This window comes from Dasypus novemcinctus, chromosome X (assembly GCF_030445035.2).
Source record: "Dasypus novemcinctus isolate mDasNov1 chromosome X, mDasNov1.1.hap2, whole genome shotgun sequence".
In the NCBI taxonomy this organism is placed as follows: Eukaryota; Metazoa; Chordata; class Mammalia; order Cingulata; family Dasypodidae; genus Dasypus; species Dasypus novemcinctus.
In genome coordinates, this window is record NC_080704.1 from 161,527,290 (window position 1) to 161,547,092 (window position 19,803).

Below are 19,803 nucleotides of genomic sequence, written 5' to 3' on the forward strand. Positions count from 1 at the left end.
TACTAGATCTAAGAAAGTGAAAGTCAATATTGCCACATATGTAGCTTGAGCTAAATAGCAAAGGAAAACAGATAACACATACCCATTAAATTTATAAGAAACAGGAGGTAAAAAGATCAAATTCTTTGGATAAGCTCTAAGTCTGTACAAAGAAGCTAGGTTTGCTATTCTCCAAAAAGTGAATGAACCTACTACATAATATGTGGAAATAAGTTAATGCCTTTCCCCAAGAATATAACTCTAGCTTTGCTAAAGCTTCATATTCCATGTGAGGGCATCTAAAATGCCCATCCATGGAACAGGCGCTCCTTCTCCCCTATCCATTTATGAGGTAGTTTTCGTGGATTTCTTGCTGGGTGTCACAAAGGCCATAAGGATATCCAGGCCTTCATCCTGTTCTACTGGAAGTAGTTCTAGAGGATGGTCTTCTTCTCCTGGGTGTCCTTCTCCACTTCAGTGCTTCAGTGGGATCCCAGAGCTGCAGCTTCCTTGGCCTTGAACGCCTTCTTCCTCTGCTGGTGGTACTGTTCAATTTTGACCTGAGCAGCTTCTTTGGCCCGCTTCAGCCTCGGGTTCTTTGGCTTGTGAGCCTCGGACACCTTCTTGGTGGCACGCTTCTCCGCCTGCAGGAGTTGCTGGGTGCCCTGTAACTGAGAAGCCCTGACAGCAGGGGCTCTCGAGGCTGAGGCAAGCGGCCTAAAAGGGCTCACGAGGCCCCTCTGGTCAGCTGACCCAGCCGCCCAGGATCTGCCCAATGGGGTTTAGTATCCAGGATATATAAAGAAATCCTATAACTCAACAATAAAAAGACAGTTGACCCAATTAAAAATGGGCAAAAGACTTGAATAGTCATTTCTCAAAAAAGGATATACATATGGCTAAAAAACACGGAAAAGATACTCAACATCACCAGCTATTAGGGAAATCCAAATCAAAACCACAATGAGATATCATTTCACACCCTCTAGAATGGCTACTATTAAAAAACAGAAATTTACAAGTGTTGCAGAGGATAAGGAAAAATAGGAACACTCATTTACTAGTGGTGAGAATGTAAAATGGTGCAGCCACTGTGGAAGACAGTTTGGCAGTTCCTCAGAAAGCTAAGTATAGAATTACCATATGACCCAGCAATCCTTTTACTAGGTATATACCCAAGAGAATTGAAAACAGGGCTTGGGACAGATATTTGCATACTGCTGGTCATTGTGGTATTATTCACAAATGCCAAAAGATGAAAGCAACCCAAGTGTCCACCAACTGATGAATGAAAAAACAAAATATGGTATATACATATAGTGGAATATTATTCAGATGTAAGAAGAAATGAAATCCTATGTATGCAACAACATGGATGAACCTTGAGAACATTATGTTGAGTAAAATAAGCCAGACACAAAAGGACAAATATTGTATGATCTCACTAATATAAATGAAATATAATGAACAAACTCCTGGAGTTAATATCTAGAATACAGGGTGCCAGTAGACTGAAGGTAGAGAATCTGGTGCTGATGCTTAGTTTGTACAGAATTTTAAATAAGATTGATTGTAAATATTTGGAAATTAATAGAGGTGAGAGTAGCACATTATCGTGAGTGTAATTAACAGTGCTGAATTGTGTGTGAGACTGTGTTGAAAGGGGGAAGTTTAGGGTCATGTATGTCACTAGAAGGAAAGCTAGAGGATGAAACATGGGACTGTGTAACAGTGAACCTTATTGTGGATGATGATAAGCAGGTGATAATAAGGAGTAAATAGATCTGTGAGAAATTGACAGTATAAAGCTCTTACCAGGAACCAGATTTCAGTATCTTGCACTAATGCTGGTTTCCCACTTTTGTAGACCAAGCAAATCTTCCCATTCTCATTGCAAGAATCCAGCTTAAATATCACACTGTGTTATACTCCCACTCCTTTGGTCCTCAGTTGTTTGATTTTGTGTGTCATTGGACCGAAAGGGTGATGGTGCTGCTAGGATGAAGCTCATGAGATTTGTGATGAAACTGAGACATGAAACTGTAACCACTGAATTGAAGAATGGAGCACAGGTCAATGGAAACATCAGAAGTTTGGCCATCAGCATGAATATACATCTTAAAGCTGTGAAAATGACTTTGAAGAACAGTGGTTCACAGCGATAAGTGATTTGAGTTATTATTTTGTACAGGTTTTGCTTGTTTATTAAAAAAACATAAATGCGGGAAAAATATCACATTGCGAGAGTCAAAGAGGGGGTTCTCTGGTTGGTCCTCATTGGCTTCATTTGAATTGTCCTCCAGGTCTGTAAGAGTTGTTGCATGGAACATACAACATGGAAGACTGGTTGAGTTGAGTCAGTTTTGCCGTGCTGTTAATTGCCATGCTGTCCAATGGAATGGTGTGCTCATCCAGCTTGGAAGCCACTGTCATCAGGTAAGAATTGTTCAGACCCTCAGGCAGCACGCAGTTCTTTTTTTTCCCCATGAAGAAATCGTATGATGTTCAGCAAATGCTTTTTTTTTTGCATGTGACCATCACCTCAGTCATTCCTAGGGAAGAATCTGGAATGCAGGTGATTCTGAGGGTCAGATTCTCCAGGTGCAGCTTCCTGACACCCAGCACTGGTGGTGGCTTATCTTCCATGGCAGGGTCTGGTGGGGATTCAAGGCAGCCCAAAGAGGGCTGGACCTCGCCTCAGCCCCTTTCAGCCCTCAAGTTGCATGCTGGGAGTTGTCGTTCTGGGTGCCTGAGAGCACAGTGGGGCAGTGAGGTGTGGTACCCACTTGTCCGAGAATAGTGGTTCTGCAGGACCCATCAGTGGATGTCTGTTAATGTTGGCCTTTAAGTGAGTATATTTTCCCTTATCCTGCCAAGTATGTTTAAAAGATATCAGCTAGAAAATAGGGGGAGAAGGAATTTGGTTAACACATTTTTTTTCAGTTAAGCCCTTAATGTTATTGATTAATTCAATAAACAGTGTGTGAGGGCCTGGTTAGTTAGATTTTTGTCTGGCTTCAACTTTCTTCATTAGAAAATTGGATTGACCGGTCAGACCTAGTGCTGGTGAGTGAAATTGGCCTAATTGCTTTATAACACGTTTTTAATTTAATGTTCAACAAAGGCCAGTTGCCCTACGTGCAAATCAATAAACAAACAACCAGAGCTGATTGTGAGGCAAAGAAAAACACTGCAAACCACCTGCCCGTGCCTGGTTTCCTAAGCACCATCAAATGCAATTTGAGATAACCTTGAAGCTTTACACAAGCCTTACTGAAATAGCTCTTTTGAAATAGTTTAGAGTGACCTGTAAACAATTTCAGGGAGCCTGTAAGTCATGTCAAACATCTCAGAGCAGCTTTCCAAATTCTGACCTTATTAACCAGAAGTTGAAGATCAGGCTCAGAAATGCAGAGACGTATACTAATAAAGAAAGTATGCACAACTAGAACAGCTTGCTTTAAGGGGCACCTGGAAGCGCTCCTTGTTCAAAGAGGCGTTTCTCACTACCTCTCAAGTGATTCTTTCATTAGAGACTGGAGCCATATTGTTGAACAACTGTCTTAGTAAGATTAGTTTTGGGAGCCAAGGTTGAGCAGGTACCAATTGCTCTGAAGGACAGGTGGCATCACTAGATGGTCTCTCCAGGTACCTTGGAGAAAAAAGTGCAACAGTTTTTGTCTAAAGTGCATTTTTCCCCCTAATGCAGTCCACTTCAGAAACAAATTGCCCTGTTTTTTTTCTTCTGGTAGAGGTTTACTTTAACAGATATTTTGTATGAGCTCTGAAAAATTGTTGTTCTGTAACTCAAATAGTTCAAATGTGTTATTCTGAAGGTTTGATTTCTTTTATTAGAGTAGTTGTAAGTTTCTGGAAATATCATGCAGAAAGTACAGAGTTCCCATATACCACACTCATACGCACACACTTTTCCCTATCATTAACATTTTGCATTAGTGTTATACTTTTGTTACAATTGATGAAACAGTATTATTATAATTATGCTCTTAACTCCAGTCCATAGTTTATATTAGGGTTCATTCTTTGTGTTGTACAGTTCAATGTAGATTTGTGTGTGTGTGGTAACATTTTTTAAAAGATTTATTTTATTTATTTATTTCTCCCCACCCCCTTGTTGTTTGCACTTGCTGTGTCTGTTTGCCTTCCTTTTAGGAGGCACTGGGAACTGAACCTGGGACCTCCCATGTGAAAGGGAAGCTCCTTATCTCTTGAGTCACCTCCACTCCCTGCTTTCTTGTGGCTCTCATTATGTTTTCCCCCTTGTGTCTCTTGATGCTTCAGCTCACCAGGCCAGTCAGCCCAGTGCATCAGCTTGCTGTCTTGCTTGTTTTCTTTAGGAGGCACTGGGAACTGAACCCAGGACCTCACATGTGGTAGGCAGGAGCTCAATCGCTTGAGCCACACCTGCTTCCCTGTGTGTGGTAACTTATATGCAACCAAATTTCCTCCTTTTATCCCCTTTCAAATATACAATTCAGTGGTGTTGACTGCATTCACGAAGTTTTGCTTCTATCACCATCATCTATTACCAAAACTTTTCCATCACCCTAATAGAACTCTGTGCCAATTCAAAATTAAATCCCCATTCCCCTCACTCACCAGCCTGTTAACCTGTATTCTAGTATCTGACTTTGTATGTTTACATAATCTGCTTCATTCATTTAAGTGAGAGCATACAGTATTTGTCCTTTTGTACCTAGCTTATTTCATTCAACATGATGTCTTCAGGATTCATTCATGTTGTGGCATGTATCAGAATGTCATTTCTCTTCATGGCTGAATAATAATCCACGGTGTGTGTATGCATGTGTGTCTGTGTGTACACACACATACCGCATTTTATTCATCCATTCGTTGGTTGATGTATGTTTGGGTTGCTTCTATCTTTTGCCAACTGTGAATAATGCCACTATGAACATCAGTGTGCAAACATCCATTCAAGTCCCTGCTTTCAATTCTCATAGGTATATACCTGGTAGAAGGATTACCAGGTCATACGATAATTCTATACTTAACTTTCTGATGAACTGGCAAACTGTTTTCCACACAGCTGCACCATTTTATATTCCCACCAGAAATGAATGAGTGTTCCTATTTCTCCACATCTTTGACAATACTTATTATTTTCTGTTTTTTTTTTTTTTTAAATAGGAGCCATTGTAGTGGGTATGAGATGGTGTCTCATTGCAGTTTTGATTTGCATTTCCCTGATGGCTAATGATGTCCAATATCTTTTCATGTATTTACTGGCCATTTGTATGTTTTTTTTGAGAAATGTCTGTTGGAGTCTTTTTCCCATTTTAAAATTTAGTGTTTGTCTTTTTTGTTGTTGAGTTGTACTTTATATATGGTTATTAAACCCTTATCAGATATAGGGTTTACAAATATTTTCTCCCATTCTGTAAGTGGTCTTTGCAAGTTCAATCTTTTATTTTGTGGGTTTGCTTCAAGAATATTGCAAAACAATTGTATTTTAGTCAAAGAAAACAATTTCATCCCTATCCCAATGACATACATCACAAAAGTATTAAAATGCTCTTCTGTATCCTTAAAGCTTCAGAACAAAATTTATCCTCCTAGCAGGGATAACAGCTGTGTCCCAAGAACCACCTATGAATAGGAGCAAGTAGATCACCATTACTCTCTAAAGGGTTAGGAGTTGACCTGTAGTCTTTGTTAACAGCGTTTTAATCATATATGTCCTCCCTTATGGGTCTTAACCCAGCCTTAATGTTTTCTTAAAATGTTAAGGCATGGGTTATAAATGACCCCTTTAAAAACATCATAATGAGTTACTCTGGAGATGTTCAGAATGTGTGACTGTGTAGAATTCAACTAGAAATGAAGCTAGGCAGAATGGACCACTTTAAGAGAGTATAAGAATAGTGACTGTGCCAGTGGAGTGAGTATCTGAGGTAGCTGAACTTGTGTGACTAGTAAATCACTACCAAGATGTTGCAATAGGGCAGTGCCATTCTAGTTTATATGTCCCATTTTCCAAACGTCCTGCAATACTGTTACAACATTTTTGTCAATAGATACGACAAAATCTAGGTGTCCATATGTAAATCCCTCTTAAATCTACAAGCATACAATGATATTGTTTGGGTTTTGTGGGTTTGTTTTTTTTTGGCGGGGGGGAGGGGGGGCTTAAACAACAGGAATTTATTGCCAGGAAGTTCAAAATCAAAACGTCATGAAGACGCCTTCCTCCTGGAGTCTGTACGTTCTGGTGCTGGATGCCAGCCATCCTTGGGATTCTATGCCTTGAATCCCTGCCTTGCATCACATGGTGATTTTGCCATTTTAAATTTGTCAACCGGGGCATTATTATGCAGTTGCATGAGCACTGGCTTATGCAATCAGGGGATGTGGATTTTAACCCTAGCTCTGCCACTATGGGGAAGTGATATTGCCCCTCTGTGCCTGGTTTTGCAATAAGTGAAGAGGGTGCACAAGATGGCCCCAAGGTCTGTTTGCAGCCCTTAGTCCTCTTATTCCTTTCTCTCAACATATAAATACTCCATTCAAGCTCAAATTATTAATATTTAAGTTTTTTTGTTTATATATATATATTTTGGCAAAGAGTTTTCTTTTCAAAGATTTATCTTATTTATTTCTGTCCCCTCTCCCCCCGCCCCCCGTTGTCTGCTCTCTTGTGTCCATTCGCTGTGTGTTTTTCTGTGTCCGCTTGTGTTCTTGGCTGCTCCAAGAATCTGTGTCTCTTTTTTGTTGTTGTTGTGTCATCTTGCTGCATCAGTTCTCCATGTGTGCGGTGCCACTCCTGGGCAGGCTGCGCTTTTTTCGCATGAGGTGGCTCTCCTTGCGGGGCACACTCCTTGCTCATGGGGCTCCCCTACATGGGGGACACCCCTGCGTGGCACTGCATTCCTTGTGTGCATCAGCACTGTGCATGGGCCAGCTTATCACATGGGCCAGAAGACCCTGGGTTTGAACCCTGGACCTCCTATATGGTAGGCGGATGCTCTATCAGTTGAGCCACATCCGCTTCCTTGTTTATGTTTTTTATACTTTATTTTCTAGAGCAGTCATAGGTTTACAGAAAAATCATGCAAAAAGTACAGGGTTCCCATCTACATACCCTCCACACACACAGTTTTCCCTGTTATTAACATTTTGCACTAGTTTGGTTCATTTTCTACAATTGGCGAATCAATATTATTTTAATTATATTATTAACTAAAGTCCATGGTTCACATTACTTTGTATTGTACAGTTTCATGTTTTCTTAAAAAAATTGTGCTAACATATGTACAACATACAATTTCCCAGTTTAACCACTTCCAAGTATACAGTTCAGTGGGGTTAATTACATTGACAATCTGTCCTACCATCAAGAACATCCATTACTAAACCTTTTCCTCATTATCTTTTTTTTAACAAATCAATTTTATTGATATATATTAATAAAGTATAAATCCATCTAAAGTGTACAATCAGTGGTATTCAGTATAATCATATATTTGTGCATTCATCACTTCATTCTTAGAACACTTTCATTATTCCAATAATAATAATAAACAACAAAAACAAACAAAACTCATCACCTCTCAGTCTCTCCATGCTTCCTCTGCTGAACATAGCTGCTATTCTTTATCCTTCTCCCTAGTATATTTGTATTTATATTTTGTAAAAAGTCTTATGTATGCAATATCACCCAAATTTGTTTTTTACATGAGGTTTTACTATCTTACACAGTCCCATGTTATAGTTTTTAGCTTTCCTTCTCCTAATATACATGACCTTGGACTTTCCCTTTCAACCACTGTCATACCCATATCAGAGCTCTGCTAGTTACATACACCGTGATATGCTTTCACCATGTCCATTCATTTCCAAAGATTACAAACAACCTTTTTACCAATTCTGCATAGATTAACCTTCAGCTTTCCATTCTCTACTCTCATTCTATTTCCTGGTGACCTATATTTTAATTATTAACTCCATGAGTTTAAACAATATATTTAGTTCATAGTAGCGCAATCATACAGTATTTGTCCTTTTGTGTCTGGCTTGCTTCACTCAAAAAAAATGTCCTCCAGGTTCATGTTGTCATGTGCTTCATGACTTCATTTCTTCTTATTGCTGCATAATATTCCATCATGTGTATACACCACAATTTGTTTATCCATTTCATCAGATGATGGACACCTGGGTTGTTTCCAACTTTTGGTTATCATAAATAATGCTGCAGTGAACATTGGTGTGCAGATGTCTTTTCGTGTTTGTGCTCTCAGTTCCTAGCAATGGTATGGCTGGGTCATGTGACAAATCTATATTCAACTTCCTTAGAAATTGCCAAACAGTCCTCCTTAGTGACTGCACCATTCTACATTCCCAACAACAGTGAATAAGCATTCTTATCTCTAAATCCTTTTCAACATTTACAGTTTTCCGACTTCTTAATAGCAGCCAGTATAATAGGTGTGAAATGATATCTCATTTTAGTTTTGATTTGCATTTCCCTAATCACTAGTGATGTTGAACTTTTTTTCATGTGTTTCTTCACCATTTGTATTTCTTGTTTGCACCATAGCCTTTTGAAGTCTTTTGCCCATTTTTTAATCAGGTAGTTTGTCTTTTTATTGTTGAGCTGTATGATCTCTTTGTATATCATGGATATTAAACTCTTATTGGATGTGCGATTGCCAAGTATTTTCTTCCATTGAGTCAGCTTCCTTTTCACCCTTTTTACAAAGTCCTTTGAGGTGCAGAGTGTTTAATTTTGAAGAGGTCCCATTTATCTATTTTTCATATTGTTGCTCGTGCTTTGGGTGTAAGGTTTAAGAAACTACCGCCTACCAAAAGATCTTGAAGATGTTTTTCTACATATTCTTCTAGGAGTTTCATGGTTATTACTTTTATATTTAGGCTCTTGATGGATTTGGAGTTAATTTTTGTATAAGGTGTGAGATAGGTGTCTTCTTTCTTTCTTTTGGACATGGCTATCCAGTTCTCGCAGAACCATTTGTTGAATAGACTGTTTTGGCTCAGCGGGGAGGGCTTGACAGCCTTGCAAAATTACTTGACTATAGACGTGGGGTCTATTTCTGAGTTCTTGATTTGGTTCCATTGGTCAGTGTTTCTGTCCTTATGCCAGTACCATGCTGTTTTTACCACTGTAGCTAGGTAATATGCTTTAAAGTCCAGAAGTAAGAGTACTCCAACTTCGTTCTTCTTTTTTGAGGTCTTTTTGGCTATTCAGGCCCCTTACCTTTCCAAATAAATTTGATAATTGGTTTTTCCATTTCTGCAAAAAAGGCTGTTGAGATTTTTAATGGGATTGAATTGAATCTGTAAATCAGTTTGGGTAGAATTGACATCTTAACGATATTTAGTCTTCCATTCTGTGAACACAGAATGTCCTTCCCAAATTACTTAGTTTTTAAGAGATCCATTTTTGTTCAAAGGTCCTTTCACCCAGAATTTTGTTTCTCTATTTGATTGGCAGCAGGAAAACAAATACTATCTTCTTTATGGTACATGCAGGTATCCTGAAGCAGCTCTGACAGTGGACAAAATGGCAGAGGAAGCGAACAAGTGATAGGCCTTCTGTTTATTCCATATTCACTAAAAATGGTAACACTGCAGAAACAGAGCAGCAAAGAGGGAAAGGGGAACCAGTGTATCAACACTGGCAAGACCTTTGCTCACAGAAGTAGCAAGAAAAACGTGTCATTGCATGTGCCTGGCTAAATTTCATGTAAAGCCACCTTCTTTGTCAATAGATTGAAAGAGGCTATGGACTTTCAGCTTCAATACTGACAAGTAAGAAACTGTTGTCTGGGTTTAACTGAGTGGAGAAGGGAGATAGAAACCATTTCATCTGAGGATCGTAACTTAGTTTGCTAAAGGGGTATCAATGCAAAGTACCAGAAACCTGTTAGCTTTTAAGAAGGACATTTTTTTGGGGTAAAAATTTACAGTTCTAGGGCCATGAAAAATCCAAACTGAGGCACCATTGGAGAGCCTTTCTCACCAAAGTCAGCTACTGTTGATCCTGGCGTGTCGACATGTGGTGAAGCAAGATGGCCACTGATCTCTGCAGATCAGCCTTCCTCTCCAGAATCTGCCATCTCTTGGAGCTCAGCTTTGAGCAACCAGGCATAAGGCTTGTCTCTTTCTGGGCCTCCTATATCAGTCTCAGCCATTCAGCTCTCTTCCCAAGTTCAGCTGTGAGCTATCAGGTATAGAGGAGGGCTGGTCTCCTCTTAAGCTGTTTCACGGGCCCAGTTTCTTGGGGACTTCGTACTTAAGCAATCCTCTCTCTTACACAGCAGGATCATACATGGTGGCAAACTTTTTCCTTTGTCTATCTTTTTGAGTCCATTTATATAAGACCCAGCAAAGGGGTGAGTACTCAACCTTAAACACGTCTCAGTGACATAGTTGAAGGAAAAGCCCCAAAGCCAGCTATGGACCAGAGTGGACTTGCTGGTATTCTACTATAGACTTATTGTGATTCTAGCAATGGAAGAACTTATATCGTTGATGTGGAGGCAGTGGCCACTGAAGGTGCCGAGGGCAGGGAGAGGGAAAAGAAGGTGTAATACAGGGGCATTTTTAGGACTTGGAATTGTCCCGAATGACATTGAACCGACAGATACAGGCCATTATATATCTTGCCATAACCTACAAAATTGTGTGGGAGAGAGTGTAAACTACAATGTAAATTTTAATCCACAGTTAGTGGCAATGCTCCAAAATGTGTTCATTAACTGTAACAAATGTGCCACACTAATGAAGGATATTGTTAATGTGGGAAAATATGGGAGGAGTAGGGAGCGGAGCATATGGGAATCCCCTTTACTTTTTATGTAACATTTATGTAATCTAAGTACCTTTTTAAAAAAATAAAAAATATATATTAAAAAAAAAGTCCCACAGCAATCCTATCAAAAATTCCCATCAAGGGCCCCTCAGCTGAATTTAATGCAATCAAAGGATATCACACCCAGAGGAATAGTTTACAAACAATCTTTCTTAGTTGGGGATTCATAAAATAATCTCAAACTGCCACAGTAACATTAAGGCTAGTACTCTGAAGTCAAACACTAAAATTGCAGTAGAGAAAATGACATAATGTGCTTCTACAGTCTGAACATTATAGTCATGTGTTTGAGCTTTTCTCATCTATGGATTGAGAGAGGATCTGCATTTGGCTGGCATTTTTTCACAAGTGCCTTTAGACACATGAGCTCAGGTTTTGTTTTTTGCTTTTACTTTTTATTTTGATAGTTTCAAACTTAAAGAAGGGTTGCAGAGAAGCGGACTTGGCCCAGTGGTTAGGGCGTTAGGGCGTTGTCCGTCTACCACATGGGAGGTCTCACACCCCAGGCCTCCTTGACCCGTGTGGAGCTGGCCCAAGCGCAGTGCTAATGCGCGCAAGAAGTGCCGTGCCATGCAGGGGTGTCCTTGCATAGGGGAACCCCACGTGCAAGGAGTGTGCCCTGTAAGGAGAGCCGCCCAGCGCGAAAGAAAGTGCAGTCTGCCCAGGAATGGCACCGCACACATGGAGAGCTGACACAACAAGATGACTCAACAAAAAGAAACACAGATTCCCATGCTGCTGACAACAACAGAAGTGGACAAAGAAGAACATGCAGCAAATAGACACAGAGAACAGACAACTGGGGCGGGGGAGTGGGAAGGGGAAATAAATAAATACATAAATCTTAAAAAAAAAAGAAGGGTTGCAATAATAGTACAAAGAACTCCCATATACCCTTTCGCAAGATTCACCAATTGCCTGCAATTTACTCCTGCATTAGTTTGGATCCTCTGAAAAGCATGCTCCACTCTGAGGTTGAATGTGCAAGAATTTTATTTCACGTTAAGAGGAAATACCTGTGTGAAAGGAAATAAGGAGGGAACTGGGAGATTCTGAGAGAGCTGTCCAACAGCCATGGAATTCTGACCCTGGGCAAGGGGAGATAGGGACAAAAGGTTGGGTGTAAGTGTCCTAGATTACCATCTGGTCTAACGAGCTCCCTGCTTTCATGGAGTTTGAGTCAGCCAACTGATGTAAGAGTCCTGGGTCTCTCATTCAGTTGTTGACCAGGACTGGCCAGTTGGAGGTTTGGCCTTGGCACAACAGCAGCTGAAACATTTCAAAATGCAGTGACTGAGGCCCAGGGTCAACTACACTCCCTGTAGTAGGAGGTCTGCAAGGTGCATGCTCATGGCCCCTACTCTCCTCTCCTTGGGCCACACAGATCTACTTCTTCACATAGGTATGGGGAACAGCTCTCCCATGGTTCCCATGAGCCTCTCTTCCTAAGGGGAACTCAGAAGGAGGTTAGTGGGATGAACTACAACCCCAATCAGTGTGGCTGGTCTTGGGACCACAACTAGAATTCATCCTCCCTCACCCTGCTCCCCACACTATCCATTCTAGATTCATTTTGCCCCCAGCCATCTCCTCAACAGGTGTTGATGGCTTGCCTGGTGGTGTGACCTGAATCTTCATTCTTAGTGGTCTGAACCCTTCTCTGTCTGGGGTTGCTGCACTTGTCCATTCACAGTTACAATGGAGCAAGGGAGAGCTACAGTACTCATAATGCCACTGTCCTATTGCAGCATCTTTATAGTGGTTTACTAGTGGCACAATTTCAGCTACCTCAAGCACTGCACTGGCACATTCACTATTCTTATATGCTCTTTTTAAAAAATATTTATTTCTCCCCACCCCCTCATTGTTTGCACTTACTGTCTATCTTCCTTTTAGGAGGCACTGGGAACCTAAAACATGACCTCCCATGTGGGAGGGGGGCACCTAATTGCTTGAGCCACCTCCACTCCCTGCTTTGTTGTGTCTCTCATTATGTTTTCCTCCTTGTGTCTCTTCTTGCATCATCTTGTTGCATCATCTTGCCACACCAGCCCATTGCACCAGCTTGCTGTCTTGCTCTTCTTTAGAAGGCACTGGTAACTGAAGCCGGGACCTCCCATGTGGTAGGCTGGAGCGCAATTGCTTGAGCCACATCTGCTTCCCTTATACTCTCTTAAAATGGTTTTTTTTGCCTATCTTCATTTCCAGTTTAAGTCCACTCTGTCACACATAATTCCTCCCAGCCCCCACTGTAAAAAACAGCCCTACCCCCACTTGCTGATCAGGGTCAGTTACCCCTGCCAGTATGATGACTTCTTTTCTTGACTGCAGGTCTTGGGCACAAGGAATCCAAAGTGCCCTGGCATCAGCTCTGACTTGTAGTTTGCTAGGACCCTTGGTGTGTCCCTAGAAAAAGTGCATATCCTTTGGGAAACAGGACCTCCAACCCTGCAGAGCCCAGAGTTGAGGGGACGGGAAGTTTAACACCTCCCAGTGGGTCATGAGAAGTGATGAAAACTGGGGCCACTCCTGATTCCGCCCCTGGGCTCCCAGACTTATGTATCCCTAATATAAGGAATACAGCACCATGTAGTGGGCTCTGATTTACTGAATATATTGCATCTGTCTTTCAGAGGGTTTCTTCTGAGCAGGCACTTCAGTTGGACCTTTAGGAGGATGAATGGTGTGGAGTGTGATATAACCAGTGGGTCCCATGGCATGGACCCACTCCCGTACCTCCTTTTCTGGTCAGATGCTGTTCTGTGTGGTATACCAGGGCTGTGGATCAGGCCTTCCACAGGTTTACAGTTAGTGGTGCTGGCTGAGGCTCTGTTGCTAGGAAAGGCAAACTTGCCTGGATAACTATCTATCCCTGTAAACATAAATTGCTGGCCTTTCCAAAATGGGTTGATTTGCCACCAAGTGACTGACTGGTCTCCTCAAGGAATAGTTCCATACTGGGGACTCAATGTTGGTCTCTTGATGTCAAGTTGGATATTCAGATGCAGCAATACTAAATAGGCCTTGATAAGTAGGATTTCATGCTGTTTGGTCAATATGTAGCCTCTGCCTTTGTCACCATGGCCGCTTCATTCATTTGTCCATCTTGGAAATTCTGGAGTGGCTGGTGACAAGGGCTGGCTTAGAATGACTGCCCAAGTTATTTTGTCTACTTGTTTGGAAAGTGTCACTTCCATGGCACTTATTTGTATCCACTCTCATAAATCCATCCATGTGCCTTCTACTCCAGAACTCCTTGTCTCCAGTCTTCCAGTCTTTTTTGTTCCAGGCCCCTGATTAATGGCTAAGCCATTGATCACTGCCCTGAAATCTATATATATTCTTACCTCAGGCCACTTCTTCCTCACGAATTTTTTGACAAAGTACACTCTTTGGTCATTGTGACAGTTTGAGGTTCTATTATGAATCCCCAAAAGAAAAAGATTATGTTTCTGAAATAATCCATTCCTGAGGGTGTGAGGCATGACACAAGTTGGGTCTCTATCCTCTTACTGGAGCTTTCTATAAACAGACACACAGAGAGAGAGACACAGTGAAAGGAAGCCATCATTTTCATCCTGCCATGAGAAAGAGGGACTGCAGGAAAAGAGAGAAGCCCCAAAAAGCTGAGGTCCCAGTCTGAAATCAGCAGAGCACAGAGGCACAGAAAGGCCTACCAAGCAGCTCAAGGCTGAGGAGACAAGCCCTGCCATATGTCTGATGGTCCACAGCTGAACTCAGGGAGATGGTGAGCCTGGAGGGAAAGGCAGGGACCTTGGCAGAGATCACCCATCATCTTGTTTTGCCATGTGGCGGGACACCAGAATCACCAGTAAGCTGACTTTGGTGAGAATGCATCTCTGTTGGTGCCTTGATTTGGACAATTCATGGCCTTGGGACTGTCAGCTTTTATGCAAATAAAATTCCCATTATAAAAGCCAACCAATTTCTTGTACTTTGCATCAACAGCCCTTTGTCAAACTAAGACAGTTAATTATGCTTACTATAGTAAGTGGTCTGTGAGGTACAGTTGCTTTATCATTCTTTCTCTCTCCTGAACCATTTGAAAATAAGTTGCTGGTACCATGCCCATTTACCTCTATGTAGTTCAGATGATATTTCCTAAGAACGAGGGTATTCTATAAATAACCACAGTATAATTATCAAAATCAGAAACTCTGACATTGAAATGCTACTATTTAATCAACGTTCAGTTGGGGGAAGCGAATGTGGCTCAACTGATAGAGCTTCTGCCTACCACATGGGAGTACCTGGGTTCGATACCTGGGGCCTCCTGGTGAAAAAGGAGAAAGCATGCCCATGTAGCAAGTCAGTGCCCACGTGAGTGCCCACGTGGTGAGCCAGTGCCTTATGCAAGTGAGTCACGCAGCAAGATGATGACGCATCAAAAGAGAGACAAGGGGCGAGTCAAGGTGAAGCACAGCAGAAACCAGGAACTGAGGTGGCACAATTGACAGGGAACCTCTCTTCCCATCAGGGGTCTCCAGGATTGAATCCCGGTGATCCTAGAGGAGAGAAAATGAGAAGAGAAGACAATACAGACAGCAAAAACAGCAGGCCAGGAGGAAGGGAAGGGGGAAAATAAATAAATAAATCTTAAACCGAAAAAAAAAAAAACCCAGTCAATTGGGAACAGTGGTCCCAATAGTGTTCTTTAGACCAACTGTGTTATTTTTTTCTGGGTCCAGGATCCAATCTAGGATCAGGCATTGCATTTAGTTGTCATGGCTCTTAATCTCCTTTAATTCCTCAGCTTCTGTTTGCCTTTTTTGACTTTAAAACATTTGAAGAATATAGGGCAGTTATTTTGCATGTTGTCCTTAAGTTTTTTTTTATACTATTTCTGCATGAGTAGATGAGAGAAATAACAAATTTGATGTTATGTTTTTTTTTTAAGATTTATTTATTTATTCCCTCTCCCCTTTGTTGTTTGCACTCGCTGTCTGCTCTCTGTGTCCATTTGCTGTGTGCTCTGTCTGCTCATCTTCTCTTTAGGAGGCACCAGGAACTGTCTCTTGTGGGAGAGAGGCCATCAATCAATTGAGCCACCATAATAAGCTCCCTGCTTTATTACGTCTCTCATTGTTTTGTGTCTCCTTGTTGTGTCAGCTCACCACACCAGCCTGTCGCATCCACTCACTGTTTCTCTCATCTTCTCCAGGAGGCACTGGGAACCAAACCCAGGACCTCCCATGTGGTAGGCGGAAGCTCAATTGCTTGAGCCACATCTGCTTCCCAATGTTGTGTTCTTAATTTGTCATATCAGGAGGTACATGATGTTGGTTTATCTCAATATTAATGTTATAATAGCTTTGATTACTTGGTTTATGTAGTAACCACCAAGTTCTTCCACTGTAAATGTGCCATTTTCCCTTTTGTAATCAATATGTAATTTATGGGAAAATACTTTGATATATAAATATCCTTTTCCTTATCACTTTATATAAAATATCAGATGAACTCTGAATGATGATCCCCCTCTCTGGGGAGTGTTGTTGTTTGCCTGTTTATTTGTTTAGTGACTTACCGTGTGAAGCCTCTCCTCAGAGGATGCAGAATTGGGTTTGTGTTGTCAACTTGAATGACAATGGTTTTAGCAGCACTCTCTGACTGTTTCATTTGCAGATAGCTCTGTTAAGCTGTCTGTCTCTGTTGGTATCACACCTAGCTCTTAGCCTCCACTAATTGCCAGCTAATTGCTGTATTGTTTTCAACAACACTCTGGGCATAAATTGTTCCACAGTCTGATTAAAATAAATTTGGGACCCTTTATAGGAGCAATGTTTGAGGCCAATTTTGAGGGCTTTTGCCAACATCAGAAGAGCTTTTTATATATTTCTATTTTTGTGCTCTCTGTTATACTTCTAGCAGACCTACAGTTTAGCTTGCAGACTGCCCTCCCAGCCTCCTCTTAACAGCTTACCACCAAAATCTCCATTGTTTTTGACAGCACCATAAAGCTTGAACTTACCCATGCTCTGTTCCAAAGAAAGTCAGTTCTCTTGGGAAGAACTACAGAGCTCTCTGTTCTTATGACTCATCTCTCTCTAGGCAAAACATCTGGATGACGGTCAATGGGGGCGGGGGGGCAGGGACAGTGGCCCACATCTCTCATCACTGCTTGATGAACGGTGTGATGGGAGAAGGCAGTGGTAGCCAATGGTCTTCTTGGCTTGCCTTTCCTTGTGTGGAAAGCATTATACAAATGGTAGACAATTATTATTAATATCAGTGCTGCTATTATTTCGGTAACATATGGACATGCCATGAAAAGATAATTCTTACATTGGGAACCAGTCAAGGTATAATGCAGGTAGAAAGTCCTAACTGGATAAATACACCAAATGCTGAAAGTAGAAATGGAGAGATCTTGGACTGACTCTTCTGAACTGTCCTTTGAAGACCAAACACACACCAGTATACTTTCCCACCCTTAAAATCTCCTCCTTTGTGAACCCTTCCCTGACTACCCTCTGCCTCAGTTCGGTCAAAACTCACCTTCCTGTGCTTCTGCAACATTTCATCGCATGCAGTGTTCTCAGTAGTTTTCGTGCTTCTGTCTCCCCTGCTGGACAGCGAGACCGATAGCAGAGAGTATATCTAGCTCATCTCTTATATCGCTTGCTGAGACTATCCTTCCTCGCCTTACTTCAAGCCTCAGGCCAGGTATCACCAGGCTCCCACAATCTGGATTGGCCCCCTTCCTCTGTGCTCCTCAGGTACCCTATACTGAACCACATCTGCACAGTATGCCTCGCCTGGTATTATCATCCTCTATTATCTTTCTCTTCATAGAAACTTTAAGTCCCTCGAGGGCAGGGACTATGCCCCCAGTCCAGTGTTCAGCACAGGGACTGGCCCATAAAAGGATTTCTATAATGGTATATGGAATTGTATCTAGTTAAGTCAAGAAAATATGTTAATTCTGCAATTAAAAGTCTTCATTTATAGATGCATAGCAGATGTTATGGGTGGATTGGAGTTGAAATATAGCTGGTATATAGAGTTGAATTCTAATTGTCATTAACCTGATTCTGAGCCTAGAAGTAAGTACCTTAAAAACACTGAACTCAAGCTTAGGGTCTAAGCAATATATATATAAAGATTTACTTTCTTTATTTCTGTCCTGTTCCCCCTCGTTGTTTGCTCTCTGTGTCCATTCACTGTGTGTTCTTCTGTGTCTGCCTGCATTCTCAGCGGCACTGGGAAACTGTCTCTTTTTGTGTGTGTGTGTCATCTTGCTGCGTCAGCTTTGTGTGTGTGCAGCGCCCCTACTCGGCGGGCTACGCTTTTCACACGGGGTGGCTCTTCTCATGGGGTGCACTCCTTGCGCGTGGGGCTCCCCTATGCGGGAGCACCCCTGTGTGGCACGGCACTCCTTATGTGCATCAGCACTAAGTATGGGCCAGCTCACCACATGGGCCAGGAGGCCCTGGGTTTGAACCCTGGACCTCCCATGTGGTAGGTGGACGTTCTATCCATTGAGCCACGTCCGCTCCCCTTTAAGCAATACTTTTCAAATTATCATAATAGGAGGGTAAAAATTTTGTGATGGTCTTTTGTGTTCATTATTCTAAAGACCCATTGGATCACCTGTTTAGCAATAGGGTGTGGCATACAGTAACTGGTTAAGCTAAATATGTATTCTGATAGCTTTGGGATGACATTAACTAACATTTATGGAAAGCAGATTTGGCCCAGTGGTTAGGGCATTCGTCTACCACATGGGAGGTCCGCGGTTCAAACCCTGGGCCTCCTTGACCTGTGTGGAGCTGGCCCATGTGCAGTGCTGATGCACGCAAGGAGTGTTGTGCCACGCAGGGGTGTCCCTGCGTAGGGGAGCCCCACGCACAAGGAGTGTGCCCCGTAAGGAGAGCTGCTGAGCGCGAAAGAAAGTGCAGCCTGCCCAGGAATGGTGCCGCACACACGGAGAGCTGACACAACAAGATGACCCAACAAAAAGAAACACAGATTCCTGTGCCACTGACAACAACAGAAGCAGACAAAGAAGAACACGCAGCAAATGTACACAGAGAACAGACAACTGGGGTGGGGGGGAAGGGGAGAGAAATAAATAAATCTTTAAAAAAAAAAACCCTCACATTTATTGAGTATTCACTAAGTTCAAAGCAAGATAGATAGATATTCACACCTAACCCTTCCCAAAGTATCTCCCCAATACTATTATTACTCCATTTTACAAATGAATAAACTGAGGCCCAAAGGGGTTAGTAACCTGCCCAAGATCACTCAGCACTTAAATCTGGGTATGTTGACTGAAAAATCAATGCTCTTACACAACTCTGCTATTTTGTAGCGCCTTTTTAAGACACTATGGTGGATAGACTCTAAGATGGCCTCCAGTGATTCCATCTCCAGGTAGTCACTCCACTTGAGAATGAGCTGGCTTACTGACTTACTTCTAACCAATAGAATATGGCACAGGTGATGGAATATCATTTTTATGATTTGGTTTCAAGAGATTGTAACTTCCACTACTGAAGACTCTCTGCCTTGTGGGCTTTGATGAAGCAAGTCGCCCTGTTGAGGTTCATGTAGCAAGGAACTGAGGGTAACCTCCAGCCAATAGCCAGCTAGGAATGGAGATCCTCAGACCCTCCACCTGCAAGGAACTGAGTATTGCCAACAACCCTGTGAACTGGAAGGAAAACCTTCCCCCAGTCAAGCCTTCAGATTCTTATCTGAGTCCAGGTTGGCACCTTGATCACAGCCTTCTGCGAAACACTGAAGCAGGTGACCCAGTCAAGTGGTGCCCTGATTCCTGACCCACAGAAATGGTGAAACAATAAATGTGTGTTGTTTTAAGCTGTGAAAATGTGGTAAATTGTTATGTAGCCATCAATAACTAATACAGCCATTAAAGATACTGTTAAGACAAAGTCATGTAATAGATATTGCAAACACTTGCA

The 19,803-nt window shown here is 41.9% G+C and overlaps 1 pseudogene; it reads right to left on the bottom strand.

The window, feature by feature from the left end:
• Nucleotides 1-461: 461 nt before the first annotated feature.
• Nucleotides 462-2,625, bottom strand: LOC101434863 (tubulin polyglutamylase complex subunit 2 pseudogene; annotated as a pseudogene).
• Nucleotides 2,626-19,803: the final 17,178 nt, after the last annotated feature.